Source organism: Myotis yumanensis, unplaced genomic scaffold (assembly GCF_028538775.1).
Source record: "Myotis yumanensis isolate MYYU_CA2020_CCGP unplaced genomic scaffold, mMyoYum1.0.hap1 SCAF_1, whole genome shotgun sequence".
NCBI lineage: Eukaryota > Metazoa > Chordata > Mammalia > Chiroptera > Vespertilionidae > Myotis > Myotis yumanensis.
In genome coordinates this window covers 121,307,071-121,323,432 of record NW_027223752.1, presented here as the reverse complement: position 1 = coordinate 121,323,432, position 16,362 = coordinate 121,307,071, and the positions used below count along the sequence as shown (strand labels likewise).

Sequence of the window (16,362 nt, the reverse complement as noted above, 5' to 3'; positions counted from 1 at the left end):
CAACCAGTGTGCGCCAAGTACACTTGAAGTATGGTACCTATTTGCTTTGTTTAACAATGGACAGGTTATTTTGATTTTCTGAATTATATAAATCATCCCATTCGATTAAATGCCTTATTGATTGTAATGTGAATACCCCATGGGTTGTGGTTATACTAGTCTTAGAAAGCACATTTTCCTTCACCTGGGAAGGACAGCACAGTTATCCCAAGGTCAGAGGGCTCCAGTTAACGTATCCTTGTTGACTCAGTGTTCCAGAGACCCAAAACTATAATTTAGATAACATGCCTAAGTTTAACCCAGGTTCCTCATTCCAGACCCGAGGGCTCTAGATAATGTGTTTCTGTCAATTCAGTGACCCAGAGACCCAAAACTATAATTAACATGCTGCTTCTGCTTCTGTAAACTGCTTTTTTGCAAACCAGGTTCCTCATTCCAAACCTTGAGATGTAATCAACACCTTTGTGATCTTTGCCTATATAAGTCTGGTTTTTCGACAATCTTACTACTATGAGATTTGGGGAATGGCCCCTCATAGTCCCAGATTGCAATAAATGTGACTCTTTAATTCGACTTCTTGAGGCGTCCTTCTGTGATTCGAGGGGTACATTACAACACACTAAGCCCCCACCCCTTCCCATTCCGCCCCTCAAAAGGCGTGCCCACCCCTGCACGTGCTGCTGTTCTCCCCTTGCAAAACAGCCCAGCAGGTCCTTCTCCTCTAATAAAGCCTGTAGTCCTGGTTTTCGGCCTGTCTGATCTTTCAATAATTAAAAAGCCAGGGTACAGAGAAGCACCCTCAAGTTTATTTATTTATTTTTAATATAAGTAAAGAAGCAAGTTTGGATTTAAGTGTTATGAGAAAAGCAGCTCTCACTGAGAATTGCCTGACTGGAGTAAAAATATTAAAGTTAGAGTTACAGTTGTAGAGGTTTGATATTATTCTGGCTCTTTGAAAACCATAGAGCAGCTCAACATTTAAACAAAAACTGAAGTGGACAAGAAGTGCAAAATAAAATTTTTAAGCGGTTAACTCATATCACTGGCTAGATTTTTGACATCTTGTCCTCAAGGCAGAATACTTGACTGCCCATATATTTGCATAATTACTTCCCCATTCCTTTTGTTCTTTTTCCACTCTTGCTTTAGAGTACTTCTGGTATTTCCAGAAACTCTTTAATGGGAATTTAGCACCCTGAGGGATAAAAGTTTGGTAACCTGAGACTTTCAAAACGCATTGTCTAATTTACTGGTGGTGTTAAAAATACTTGAAATATTAAGGGAGAAAAAGACTCAGTGTGGATGGCAATTAGAGAGACGGAACAGAGTAAGGATGATGGGCCAGGTACAGAGGGTCACCAGGGCAGAAAGCCCTAGATGCCTAGCAAAGGACAATTGTAGGGTGAGACCTTGCTCTCAGGGTAACCTTCCCTCCCTTAGCACATCTGTGGTCATGTAGTTTGGACAGCCTGACCTTTACTCCCTAGAGGTAACATAAGATTCTAGGACTCTGTTGTATTTCAGTTCCAGGCCCAAAAAAGCAGCAAAACCAAACAACCGACCCACAGCTGCCCTCAGGACCAGCTGCATTGGATAATGACTCCCTGCCCTAGTGCTGACCACTCCATCAGTGGAGACCCACGACCCTGAAAGGACACACCTGGAAAGCTACTAAATAATCTCTTTAGATCTTCCTCTGGGACCTCCCCTAACATATCCTCCCTAAAACCCTTAGGACAAGGACCCAGTGGCTCTCCCTCTGAGGAGCAAGCCTTCACCTTTCCCTTTCACGTCCCCTTTCCCTTCCCCCTCCCAGTCGTGTAATCATTACCTTCCTCACTTCTAAACTCCAAGAGCCCTCCTTTTACCTCTTTATCTTGTTTCCTAAGCCCATTTCTTCTATGAATTATTCTTCTACCTCTGTGATTTACCCAATACATGTTCTCTTACAGTTTGAGTCTTGGCTATGAACTATTTCCTAGTCAGAAAGCAAGTACCAAGGTTGCTGAATGTTCCACTCCTACGGGAACGTATGCACAGGTGACCCAGAGCGCCTCATTTGGATATACCAATACAGACGTCAAAGGGTACTTACTATTAATTAATATCACTGAGCTTAACCAAAAACTAAGAAGAGAGAAGACACAGGGAACAAACAATGCAAGAAATCACACAGGTTTATTTACCAGAGAGCTGATGGGTTTCAGTCCTTGGCAGGCCACCCAGAGACACTCGCTGACAGAGACACACGGAGGTCGTCAAATACGCCGCGGCAGGAGCTCGGTCTCTTGACTCGAAGAGAGGCCTCTAACAGTCTGGGCTCAGAAGCAGAGCAGGAAAGGCAGTTTCCAGGGGGAAGGATAACATCTTGTCTGTGGAGGTCAGACAAGCCTCTGACTGCTGCTGTGAGAGTCCTTCTTTTATGCCCCATGGGTGGGCTTCTTCAGTGTCTCATATCACTGTGCTCTGGTAGCCTTCTGGGCTTATCAGGATACACACGCAGGAAGTTACAAGTTGTTTGTCAGGAGTTACAAGTTATTTGTCAGGAGTTAACACGCAGGGCGTTACAAGTTGTTTACACGCAGGGAGTTACAAGTTACTTATCAGGGTCTCACTCACACACACACAAATTAAGTTCCTCTTCTAAGTAAAGTTTAAAATTCACTCTAATAAAACAAATGAAATTTGATTATGCTATCTTATACTAACTAAACTTATTACTATAACACTGAAGCTGGGTCTAACTCCACTGGTCTAACACCTGTTGCTGTTCCACCACCCACAGCACGTGGATCAGATAAAATTCTCCTTTTGCCTCATGTCAGAATTGTACAAATGGAACAATTTCACAAATACTGGATAATATCAGAGTTTAAAAATGTGTGGTAATCTCAATAAATGAAAACCTACTATGTCCATACATTAAAAATTGCTAAGATGTCCACTCAACCCCAAATTATCTATAGATTAAATCTCACAAAGAATTTTGGAGTGACATCAGCATGCTGGTGGCTTTAGATGGCTCTCATTTTTGTACCCCTTATCAGCAACAAAACTTCTGCATGCATCCATAAACAAAAGAGCGTCTGTGAAGTTGTGCAGTCCAGCACCATATGTCAAAGGAACTGGGATGAGTCTTGCACACCTACGCATCAGGTAATAGGCAGACAGACCTTGGTATGGCTTGATCCCCATAGTAACCAGTGAATCAGTTCCAGCCCCTGTTGGCTTCAGTCCAAGAATACCTGAGAAGACTAACTTAGGCAATCACCGAGCCTTTTTGAGAGTGCAGGTTTCCAGAGAAGAAGTCCCAGTATTCCACTGAAGAAAAAAGTATAAGTTTTGATGCACTAGAGTAGGTAAGAGAAACAGTTTGACTTTGCCCCTCCCCTAAGGCACCACAGCTTGGAACTAAGCTAGAACTTCTCAGCCTGTGATTATCCCCCCAGGGGAAAGGGAGAGCAGGTGAGTGACTACTCAGCATCCCCAAGTGTATACAACACAGTCAAAGAGGCTCATTTCTCTCTTGCAGCATCCAGAGCACCAAATCAGAAGCTCCATGAGTTGGGGGAGGGAGGATATATAGAGAGAGGTAGATGAAAGTTTCAGAAAGTGTTAAAGGGATGCAGACCCTGCTGCCTGTAATTTGTACTTCCTCAGGAAACCTGTCCACAAGTCACTGGGATAACATCACCTGCAGATTCCTCCGACTGGCTGATAGGCACCCTCAGCACCCCATGTACCTCACCCACACATTGCCTCCACTCTGTGGTTGGCTCCCTAGGCATATTCCTGAGGGTGTTGTGAAGGAGGTCTTTAGTAGGTGACTGAAGCACATACCGAGGCCAGGGTCTGCAGCCAGGAGAAACCCCAAACTTGAGCACCATCTTCAGGAAAAAAGAGAAGCTGTCAGCTGCTGGGGTCCAATCCCAGCAGGTCCAGGGGTCCCCAAAGGTGTGGACGGAGTCGGCGGAGAAGGAATGACACAAAGACAGCCTTCAGTTGATCAGCAGCCTAGTCAGGACCTATAGCCAGGATCTCCAGCCAAAGTTCTGGTTGGAGTTCTGGTTAGGAACTGATGAGGATCTGATGTTTATTGTCTTGTTACATCCGTATTTATATCAGCCGATTTTAATCCTGTCAATTTCTATTACAAAGGTTAGGGCGTTTCTTATCTCCATTCCAGGGAGTAAAGATTATGTAGCTTAACTACCCGCCTGGCACTTAATTAAGGGGTTGTATCCCCTCCCTAACCTCAGGGAAAGATCCCCACCTGGGGAAACAACCTTTCTCGGAGAGGTGACCTTGGTTAAAACACATGGCGCTAAAGGGAGCAAACATATTAAGAACAGTATGCTGAGAGAACCAAGATGGCGGCGTAGGGAGTGGACCTGTGTGTGCTGCTCTCTCACAGCATCATTGAAACTATCAACTATGAAGTAAACAACCGCCACTCAGAACCATGGGGAAGTTGGCCCAGTGGGAGATCTACAACTGGAAGAAAAGAAAGAAGCGCAGTGAGACTGAGTGGGAGCTACGGAGGCACCAAAACCAGAGGTACGCAGTCACACGCCACGCGGGCTGCAAATGGATTCTCGGTTTTTTACGAACCCTCGAATCCTCTGGGCTTGCTCGGGGCGGGTCTCTGAGGCCCCAGATTCCACAGGGAGAGGCGGCCACGGCCTTGCAGTGGTCGGAGAGCGAGGGAAGCTCTGACACTCGGCTGCTCGCCAGCACTGAGGGACAACAAGTCCTGGTGTCCCGGGGAGGCGAGGGGCGCGGAGACGCCGCCATCGCTATTTCCTCCACGCTGGCGACTCCCTGTGACCCCGCCCTACCCTCAGGGCTGTGCCAGAGGCACAAGAGGGAATGACTGTGCTTTTACAAACTCTCAAATCCACTGAGCTGGTTCGGGCGGGTCTCTGAGGCCCCAGGCCCCAAGGCGAGAGACGGCACGGCCTTCCAGCGGTCAGAAAGCGAGGGAGGCTCTGGCGCTCGGCTGCTCGCCGGCACTGGGGGACGCAAAGTCCTGGTGTCCTGGATAGGCAAGGGGCTGCTGAGTCTCCGCCCCGGCGACTCCCTGTGACCCCGCCCTACGCAATTTACATTCCCATCTGGGCTGTGCCAGACTCACAAGTAGAAACGCCTTTGCTTCTGCAAACTTTCAAATCCACTGAGCTGGTTCAGGCGGGATCATGAGGCACCAGACCCTACAGGGAGAGGCAGCACGGCCTTGCAGCCATCAGAAAGCGAGGGAGACTCTGTTGCACAGCTGCTCGCCGGCACTGGGGGACACAAAGCCCTGGCAGAGATTCAAGGGGCCGCGGAGACTCAGCCAGTGCTATTTGCTCCGCCATGGCAACTCCCTGAGTCTCAGCCCTAATCAATTTACATCCCCATCCAAGCTGTGCCAGGTGCACAAAAAGACCCACCTGCGCTTTTGCAGCGTATCCCAACAAATTGCAGACTTCAACTGCTCGCAGCCATGGGAGACACACTCAAGAAGCAGACCCAGGAGAACCAGGATGGCGGCATAAGGAAGAGACCTGTGCGTGCTACCTCACACAACAACATCGAAACTACCAAATATCAGACAAACACCTATCATACAGAACCATGGGAAAGTTGGCCCAGTGGAAGCTCTATAACTGGAAGGAGAGAAAGAACATTGAGACTGAGTAGGATGTGACACCAAGTACAGAGCCCAACCCAACAAACTGCAGATTTCAACTCCTCGCATAGAAAGAAGCGCATTGAGACTGAGTAGGATGTGCAGAGGCACCAAGTACAGAGCCCATCCCAGCAGGCTGCAGATTTCAGCTCCTTGCATCTGGGAGGGACGCAATCGGGGGGCAGAGTCGGGTCCGGGGCGGGCCAGGGCTGGGCCTGACTCGGCCGGCACTGTGGAACTGCTGTACCAGTAAGCACACAAACATGCCCAATGGTCCCAGTCTCTTGTGGGGCGCTGGGGGACAGCAGACAGGCAGTCTGTGCACTTGGTGGAGGGCAGGAGTGCTGGATGTTCAACCACCAGGAACGCCTGGAGATTTTGTCTGGTGGGGAGCCGCCGGCAGGGGACAGAGGGCCAAACTTCCTGTTTCCCCCGTAAGGCTGGGATGGCCCCGGTGAGGTCGGGATGGCCCCGGTAAGGCTGAAACAGTCCTGGTGTGGTAGGGACGACCCCGGTCAGGTAGAAACGGCCCCGGTGAGGTAGGGACGACCCCGGTGAGGTTGAAACGGCCCCCGTGAGGTAGGGACGACCCTGGTCAGGTCGAAACGGCCCCGGTGTGGTAGGGACAACCCCGGTCAGGTTGAAACGGCCCCCGTGAGGTAGGGACGACCCCGGTGAGGTTGAAACGGCCCCCGTGAGGTAGGGACGACCCCAGTCAGGTCGAAACGGCCCCGGTGTGGTAGGGACGACCCCAGTGAGGTTGAAACGGCCCCCGTGAGGTAGGGACGACCCTGGTCAGGTCGAAACGGCCCCAGTGTGGTAGGGACAACCCCGGTCAGGTTGAAACGGCCCCCGTGAGCTAGGGACGACCCCGGTGAGGTTGAAACGGCCCCCGAGAGGTAGGGACGACCCCGGTGAGGTTGAAACGGCCCCCGTGAGGTAGGGACTGCCCTGGTGAGGTTGTAACGGCCCTGGTGAGGCTCAGACGGCCCTGGTGAGGTTGAGACTACTCCAGTGAGGTTGGGACAAATAAAGGGGACCAGTATGGACTGATGAACAGGGGTAGATACAGAAGCAGAGCAACATTGAACAGAATGTTAAACTACAGTGGGAAGCCTGGGGAGGGTTGGGGGGGCGATTAAGAGACCAACTGAAGGACTTATATGCATGCATATAAGATCAACCAATGGACACAAGACACGGGGCGGGGGGGGGGCGGGGGGTAGGGGCCGGGGGAATGTCAAGGGGGAGAAAAAGGAGACATATGTAATACTCTTTGTAATACTTTAAGAAATAAAAATTATTAAAATAAAAAAATAAAAAATAAAAAAATAAACCCGAGATTTAAATGAAAAAAAAAACAAAAAACAGTATGCTATATATGCCAGGTCCATTGAAACATATGCTGTGCAGATGTTTCTTTCCTGCAGTGACTGTGTCAAGCAGCAAGGATGGACCGGCTTCCGGCAGTCAGCAGCTGGACTGGTGCTTGTATGATCAAGACAGACAGCTTAAGAATTCAGCCACAGGCAGGAGAGAGGACTGTGCAGAATTTATATTCATACAAGGTCTGAGAAACCTCAAAATCTCTAGTAGGACTGGAATAAGGTATTTATCCCCTGAAGGAAGTTAGTTGTGATTATGTTGCAGAAGACCAAAGAAATACCAAGCACGCTTCCTAGAGAAAGGGAGGCACCCCGTTTATTAACACTAGTGGACTCCAGGAACAATTTCCAAATCAGAGTGAAGTAACACCCACAGGGCTTCACTTTTTATAACCTTCTGGGATCTTTGTCTTGCAGATATGATTCTGCCCCCTTTCTTGGGCTTACAGGAAGGCCCCCAGGTGTTGGGTGTCCCCAGGCTATATCCGATGAACTGTCCTGGGGCCAGCGATAATGACCTTCGCCCCCCAGGGCAGTGCATTGTTCACAGTTTTTATGGCCTGACATACCTTGCAAGACCAGTTTCCTCCTCATCCCTCCCCCCCTTGTCCCACAAGCTTTTTTTTTTAGCCTTGTGGAGCAACGACCACAGGGTGTTATGATAACAGGGGTGACAACCGCTCTTAGATACTTCCTGCTGGAAAGGGACGATGACCAAGGGGTTAGCATCCCGCTTCTTCCTTTCAGAGGGGTTTGTAGGGAGTTCTGGTTTCAGACAGGCAGAGATAAGCAGTGGTCCCACACGTGTTGAATGTTCCTGCAGGGGGCACCAGGTGTAGGTGGTGTTTTTCAGCCTTGGGAGTAGAGTTGCATAGTTCATCTGGGAGGTGACCTGTTGGATGTTGGCCCTGTGTACTGCTAAAACAAATAGGAGCAACACTAGTTAGCTGCACAGTGGCCCTGACAGGTCCTATCCAGGACAATTTGGTAGTAGAGTCATAACATGCTGCAGGCTGATAAGTATAGCTAACAAAACTCTGGCTTGACTGGGTTTTCTCATGGACTACCCGATCTAGCATATTTGGGTAGCAAGTTTCTAAGCAAGGAGCAAAGGATGGCATGACAATGTGTAATTCAACAATTTATGATAAGGCCTTTGTTTCCTTGCTGTGTGGGGAGCAGTAATTTTATGGTGCTTCTGTGTCCCAGCAAGACCCGGTGAGTTCTACTCCTGGTACTAGTCTCGGATTCTGCTGGCACTCATAAAAAGACAAAATAAGAATTATTAGATAAAACCAGTGATTACCCAGAAATACTAGAGCATGTTAAGTTAGGAGGAGATAAGAAAGAAAGATTAGTGTTAGGGAGAATTCAGCAGGGTGTTATCTGAATTCCTTGGAGCAGGTTGCTCGGCCAGGTATTCTGTCTTCTTGAGGGTGATCTGCAGGGGGTGTTTCTTTTCAGAGGTCACCTTCCACTCAGACTGGATGTCACTTGGCTGGTGGGCTGCCTTCACCTGGGAGTGGTGGATCCAGATGTTTAGTCCTGCAACTTTAAGAGCTGTGGGGGTGATTAATATGACTGGATAGGGTCCCTTCCAGGTAGGCTTGAGGGGCTTCTTTTTCCAATCCTTTACCCAAACCTGGTCTCCAGGTTTATAAGGATGTACAGCTGTTCCTAGAGAGATGGGTAGTCAGTCAATAACCCACCTGTGGACCTCAAAGACAGTTTTTCCAAGTCCTGGTAGTTGTTTCTGAATTTCTAAGTTCCCTATTTCCCCCAAATCTCCCTTTGGCCAAATTAAGAGAGGGGGCCGACCGTATAGAATTTCAAAGGGAGAGAAACCTACCCTGGCCCTTGGGGCACAGCTTACCTACAGGAGTACAAGAGGCAAGATATCTGTCCAGAGTAAGGTTGTCTCATGGCATAGCTTAGCCATAGCCTGCTTTAGAGTCCGGTTCATGCGCTCCACTTTCCCTGAACTCTGAGGCCTGTAAGCTGTATGTAGATTCCATTTAATTCCTAAAGCCTTGGATACCTGTTGTACTATTTCTGCTTCAAAGGCTGGGCCATTATCGGACCCTATGGTCAGAGGCATTCCATACCATAGAATTATATCCTTCAGTAATGCCTTAGTGACTTCTCTCGCCTTTTCAGTGCGAGTGGGATATGCCTTGACCCAACCTGAAAAGGTGCAAACAAAGACTAGCAGGTATTTAGTCCCTCTGCTAGGCCCTATTTCTGTAAAATCTATTTCTAAGTCCTCAAAAGGAGTTTTCCCACAACGCTGAACTCCTATCGGTCCCACAGAACCCTGTTTAGCATTGTTCTGAGCACAGAGGAGGCAACGCTGAGAGACTGAGGTGCACAAGGAGGGTAGATGGGCAATTAAGTAGTACCTGCCTAACAAAGCTTCTAGGGTGCCTTTCCTAAATGAGTGAGTTCATACTGCTGGAGGATTACCTTATGGACTAACTGTTCTAGGACATAGACCCTATGATCTGGGAGTATCCACCAGCCTTCCATTATTCTCTTGCCCCCTTCTTTCTGGACCTTTGCAATGGATGACGGCTATTTCCTTAGGCTCCCAGACTGCTTCTAGTAAGTTTAAAATCTCATTCTGATTTTTTATTCCTTTTCTTCCTGCTGTCAAGAGCCCCCTTTCCTTATATATGGCCCATGAACATGCAGGGTAGCAATGGCATAGCGCAAGTCAGTGTAGATGTTGTCACGCTTATTCTTACTGAGTTCTAGGGCTCTTACTGGGGTCCAAAGTTCTGCCCTCTGCACTGACCACGCTTCAGGCAGGGCCTGAGCTTCAATTGTCTCAAAGTTTGATACCACTGCATATCCGGCTCGTCTTTTTCCTTCATCTAAGAAGCTGCTGCCGTCTGTGAACAATACCAAGTCTGCGTTTTGCAGGGGTCTATCCCTTAGGTCTGGCTGGCTGGAATAAAACTCCTCTAGGACTTCCAGGCAATCATGCTCAGGGGCCCCCTCAGCGATAGGTAGAAAGGTGGCAGAATTAAGTGATCTCACTGCTGCCAAACCGGTTTGGCTCAGTGGATAGAGCGTCGGCCTGCGGACTGAAAGGTCCCAGGTTCGATTCCGGTCAAGGGCATGTACCTTGGTTGCGGGCACATCCCCAATAGGAGGTGTGCAGGAGGCAGCTGGTCGATGTTTCTCTCTCATCGATGTTTCTAACTCTCTATCTCTCTCCCTTCCTCTCTGTAAAAAATATCAATAAAATATATATATAAAAAAAAAAAAAAAAAAAAGTGATCTCACTGCTTATAATTATACCCGAGGATTCTCACATAACATCCCTTGATACTGAGTCATTCGAGCATGAGTCAGCCAGTGCTGCCCCCTTGCTTCCATCAGGGTGACAACAGCAAGAGGTACTTTTACATCTAAGTTTTGTCCTAAGGCAGTGGTCGGCAAACTGCGGCTCGGCAAACTGTGGCTCTAGAGCCACATGCGGCTCTTTGGCCCCTTGAGTGTGGCTCTTCCACAAAATACCGACTTCTGCTCATGGGCCACAAAGTTTCAATCACGCTGTACGTGCATGCCCACACGTGGTATTTTGTTGTATTTTGTGGAAGAGCCATACTCAAGGGGCCAAAGAGCCGCATGTGGCTCACGAGCCACAGTTTGCTGACCATGGTCATAAGGTGAGCTTATCTGCTTCCTTGGCTAATAATGCTGTGGCTGCAAGGGCCCTGAGGCACAGGGGCCACCCGGAGGCAACTGGGTCAATCTGTTTGGAGAGATAGGCTATTGGTCTTTGCCAGGGTCCAAACTCCTTGGTTAGAACTCCTAGGGCTACCCCGCTGTTCTCGTGAACAAAAAGATTAAAGTCTCAAGTCGCACCCGGTAGCCCTAATGCCCGGGCCTCAGTGAGCTTTGCCTTTATGGTGGTGAAGGCTTTCTCCTGTTCAGGACCCCAGGCGATGGGTGCCTTCTCTTCTCCTCTTAAAGCTTCATAGAGAGGCTTGGCCAGGTCTGAAAACCCTGGAATCCAAATTCAACAGAACCCTGTCGCTCCCAGGAATTCCCGAATCTGCCACCAGGTGCTAGGGACTGGGATGGTACATACTGCCTGCTTCCTTTCAGTCCCTAGCCTTTGTTTCCTGTGGGTGATCCGGAAACCTAGATACTTGACTTCTTTCTGACAAATCTGTGCCTTTTTCTTAGATACCTGATAACCTGTTTCAGTTAGTAGTCTCAGAAGGGCTCCTGTTCCCTCCCAGCACTGAGCTCATGTGGAGCTGGCCAGTAGGAGGTCTACATACTGGAATAAAACACACCCCAAGTCCTGTCCTGGGAATTTAGACAGATCAGATGCTTGTGCTCCACTAAAAAGAGTAGGGGAGTTCTTGAACCCTTGTGGCAGTCTGGTCCAGGTGAACTTCTCCTTGGCCCCTGTAGTTGGGTTTTCCCATTCAAAAGCGAAGAGAGGCTGACTGGAAAGTGCTAATCGAAGACAGAAAAAGGCATCTTTCAGATCTTGGCATGTAAATTATTCCGCCTCTGATGGGATGAGTCCCAGAAGAGTGTAGGGGTTTGGCAGTGCTGAATGCAGGGTTATAACAGCCTCATTAACAGCCTGTAGATCCTGCACTGGGCGGTATTGTTAGCCCCAGGCTTTTTGACAGGCAAGAGAGGCATGTTCCATGGAGATCTGCATCGTTTAACAAGTCCTCACTGAAGCAGCCAGTCTAAGTGGACCTGGATTCTTAGGCGTGCTTCCCTTGGAATTGTATATATGCGGATTTTAACAGGCTGTGCCCCGGGTTTTAACTAGATTAGCAACAGGACGTGGTCCTTAGCCAGGCCTGGAGGATTCCCTCCTGCCCAGACCAGCAGGAGTTCCTTCTCTAATTCAGGTTCTAATGGTGAGCCTTTGTCTGAGGGATATAAAGTCTCCGTTCTTCCTCCCTCGGCACTGCTAAGGACAGTGAGTCCGGTCTGTCCTAGTCGGAATCAGCCATTGCTAGCCCAATGAGATCTGCTTCAGGTGGCTCTGGTTTATAGTGACTGGGTGGAAAGGGGGGCCAGTCTTTTTACTTTGCCATTTGGGACATTCATTCTTCCAGTGTCCTGTTTCCTTACAATAAGCACACTGGTCTCATCTCAGGCTTGCTCTTCCTTTTCCCCCTGGTCTGTATCCTTGCTGATCTGACTGGGAGCCTGAGCCTCTAAAAGCCACTGCTATTATATTGGCCCTTCTTTGTATTTTCTTTTCTTCCTTCTTCCTTGCTGCACTGTCCCGATTGATGAAAACCTTGTTAGCTATTTCTAGCAGTTCAGTAGCATTCTTTCCTGCAAACCCTTCCAGTTTCTGTAATTTTCTCCTGATGTCAGGCTGGGCTTGGCCTACAAAAATGGCATTTACTATGGTTTGATTTTCTGGGGCCTCAGGTCTAAAGGGGGTGTGGATCCGGTAAGCCTCACATAGTCTCTCATAGAAAGCTGCTAGACTTTCATCAGGCTTCTGACAAATCTCAGAGAAGGTTTTGGTGGGCTTCTTGGCTCCAGCCCTGACCCCCTGGAGGAAGGCCAGCCAATATTTTTCTAGCCCAGTCTTTCCATCTTCTGAGTTTGGGTTCCAATCGGGTTCCTCATTTGGGAAGGCCTTCCTGGCCCATCTGTCTGTATCTAATATTCCTGCCGGGGCCTGGGTCAGGAACCACTTCCAAGCCTCTGTTACTACTCTCAGGTGCTCCTCAGTGTCAAAGAACATGAAAAGGAGCTGCTTTCAGTCCACCCAGGTGGGCTTCTGGGTCTGGAAGATCGTTTCTAGGAGGTCTATCGTGGCCTGGGGTTTTTCTGAATAAGCTGGGGTGTGATGTTTCCAATTTAAGATGTTACTGGTGGTAAAGGGCTGATAATAAATACTGGCCCTCCCTCCTGCAAGGTCCCATCTTCGCCAACCACTTGGGCACCCCGAATCTCCCTTAGAGGCATCTGACATGCTGGTTGTGGCCTGGGCCCTTGATCGGCTGAACGCAAGGGCAGCCCAACTGGCTCTGGAGAGCCTCGTTGAGGAGAAACGGAAGGGGGCGGTGTTTCTGGACCTTTCAGACCAGCTGGGGAAGCACTTGGTGCTGCCTATGGCACATATGGAGATGGTAAAACTAGAGGGACTTCCTCAGGGGATCCTGGCAAAAGAAGGAGTTGGGTTTCCTTCTGAGAGACCTGTTTCTTTTCTCCTACTACTAAAACCTTACAGAACCAGACCCAAGGCGGCAAGGTTTGAGCAATTCCTAACCAGCTGTCTATGTAAGGGAAGTGATCTGGGTGTCTGGGGTCTGTAGTGACTACATTCCAGACTGCCCTGACCAGTCCTATATCTAAAAAGCCTTCCTGGGGCCAGCTGACCCCAAAGGCTGGCCATTCTAATTCACAGAATTTCCTCAGTGTTTTGGGGTTCATTTTAATACCATAGTCCTCAATAAAACCCTTTTCAAAATTTTCCAACGTGCAATTGAGAACAGTGGGTTTTCTTTGTCCCAACCCCATGATGATCAGTGGCGAGAGACAGACAAGGGTACAGGGAAATTTACTAAAAACCTGGAAGGTCTCCTTAGAGAAAAGATCCTTAATCAGCACAGGCAGGGGCAGGGCGGGTAAAATCTATCCGCCCTGTGAAGCTGTGAGCCCTGCCCCTGAAAGTCCCAGCCAGCCAAAAGAGACAAGAAAAGCCACAAATGCCTTTAAATCTACCCCAGAATTCCAACATTTCAACCTAACACAGCAAAATCACAGAGTAAACCAAAGCCCCTAGTACACAAACATAGACAGAAATTTTTATCAACTATCCCTCCGTGATAGAGAGCAAACGTTTCTGAGAAAATTTAACTCAACAGTGCTGCTTGAGACTTTTGCAGACCATCACAGGTTCAGCTTTCAGTAAGTCAAATGTTTTAACCAGATGAGCAAACAGAAAATCAAAGTAGCTTTCGCTAATACACAGACCAGTTAATCAGCATATAATTATGCCAAGACAGACAAACATCCGTACTCACACTCTTTCAGTAGACTAGCCCAGACTGGAGCTGAGCAGATAATGCCCAACTCCCCAGATGGGCATGGGGGCACTCCCAGCACCCACACCCCAGAACAGAATTCTCGACCGACGTCTCAGTGAGAACCTAACAGAGGAGTTAAGGCTGCGTCCAGCCCTAACCAGTTTGGCTCAGTGGATAGAGCATCGGCCTATGGACTGAAAGGTCCCAGGTTCGATTCCAGTCAAGGGCATGTACCTTGGTTGTGGGCACATCCCCAGTAGGAGGTGTGCAGGAGGCAGCTAATCAATGTTTCTCTCTCATCGATGTTTCTAACTCTCTATCCCTCTCCCTTCTTCTCTAAAAAAATCAATAAAATATATTTTTTTTAAAAAAAGATTGCATCCAGCCCCCCTTCTCAGTAGCAAATTGGCTAGTCCCACACACAAACAAACAGAAGAGTGAACCCATAATTCCTTAATTGAATCTGAATTCACTCACCTCCGGAGTCCTGATTCCTGATTTACCTGATGAAGTCCTATGACTTCTAGGGAGGTGATCAAGCTCCTCCTTTCACTCACTTGGAGTGGGCCTGACTGACTGGGGCCCCTACCTTACAGATTCTGTCGACAGGACCAGAGGTGTACATTCACTTTCTCCAGATGCCGCCCGGGTCCTGGGCTGAAGTCCAGGAGCGCCTGGAGTTCCCCCCAGTTCAATTCTGCTAAAATCATCAGCTCGCACCTTCTGGAGGCCTGTCCCGTGCCCCCGGGCCCCAAACCCCGTCCACTCACAGGAGGCAAGAGCCAAACGCGGTTAGCTTCCCAGTCAGGGAACCAAATGTTGCAGAAGACCAAAGAAATACCAAGCATGCTTCCTAGAGAAAGGGAGGGACCCCGTTTATTAACACTAGTGGACTCCGGGAATAATTTCCAAATCAGAGTGAAGAAACATGCAGAGGGCTCCACTTTTTATAACCTTCTGGGATCTTTGCCTTGCAGATATGGTTCCGCCCCTTTTCGTGGGCTTACAGGAAGGCCCCCAGGTGTTGGGTGTCCCCAGGCAATATCCGATGATCTGTCCTGGGGTCAGCGATGACGACCTTCCCCCCCACAGGGCAGTGCATTGTTCACAGTTTTTATCGCCTGACATGCTTTGCAAGATCAGTTTCCTCCTCAGTTTCATTCTTCAACTCCCATAGACAAAGAATCCAGGGAACTATCTTGCCCAGGGGAACACCACGTGTTCCAGTCCAAAAATCCCATATCAGAACCATAAGAGAAGAAGAACGGGACTAGAAAGATTAAAGAAATAATGGCTAAGAATTTTCCAGCATATAAGCATAACCAATGGACACAAGACACTGGGGGGTAGGGGAGGCCAGGGGAAGGTCAAGGGGAGAAAAGAAAAAGGAGACATATGTAATACTCTTTGTAATACTTTAAGCAATAAAACAAAATTTAAAAAAAAAGAATTTTCTAAACCTGGGAAGAGACTTGGATTATCCAAGTTCATCGAGCTAATAGGCTACCACATAATTTCAACCTAAATAATCTTCTTGCACACATTTTAATGAAACTGTCAAAAATTAAAGTCAAGAGAGAAATCTAAAAGCAGCAAGGAAAAAAAAATAGTGTAACCTACAAAGGATCCCAATTTGGCTCTCAGAAGACTGCTCCACAGAAGTCTTACAGGTTAGATGACAGTGGAATGATATATTCAAAGTTTAATGCCCAAAGTTTAAAAAAAAATGCCAGTCAAAAATACTGTATCCATCACCAATTTAGTGGTGAGTAAATTCATCACCACTAGACTTGTCTTACAAGAAGTGCTGAAAGTTCTTTTACACTTGATCTTAGCCAAAAGGCCAAGAAGCGATGTGAAAGTTCTTTTAAATGAAAGGAAAGAATACTAACAATATGAAGATATACAACTAATTGATATATGTAAATATAGTCAACTTTCAAATACCTTAATATTTTAATACACTTAATTATATTATAAAGGTTAAAGGAAAAAAATATTAAAAATAACTATAGCTACTATAACTTGTTAACAAATATGCAATACAAAGAGAAGCAAATTGTGACATTCAAAACATAAAATGGGGGAAGTAAGAGGGTAGTTTTTTATGTTATCAGTATAAAACAGACTGTTGTGTTTATAAAATGTTGTATGTAAGCGTGTTAACCACAAAGCAAAAACCTATAGTAGAACCATAAAAGATAAATAGAATGAAATCAGAACATATCACTACAGAAAATCACCAATTCACTTTGGAAGACAGAAAGAAAGG

At 47.6% G+C, this 16,362-nt stretch overlaps 1 pseudogene; it reads right to left on the bottom strand.

Annotated features, from left to right (window-relative positions):
• Positions 1-15,811: 15,811 nt before the first annotated feature.
• Positions 15,812-15,945, bottom strand: LOC138999549 (U2 spliceosomal RNA; annotated as a pseudogene).
• Positions 15,946-16,362: the final 417 nt, after the last annotated feature.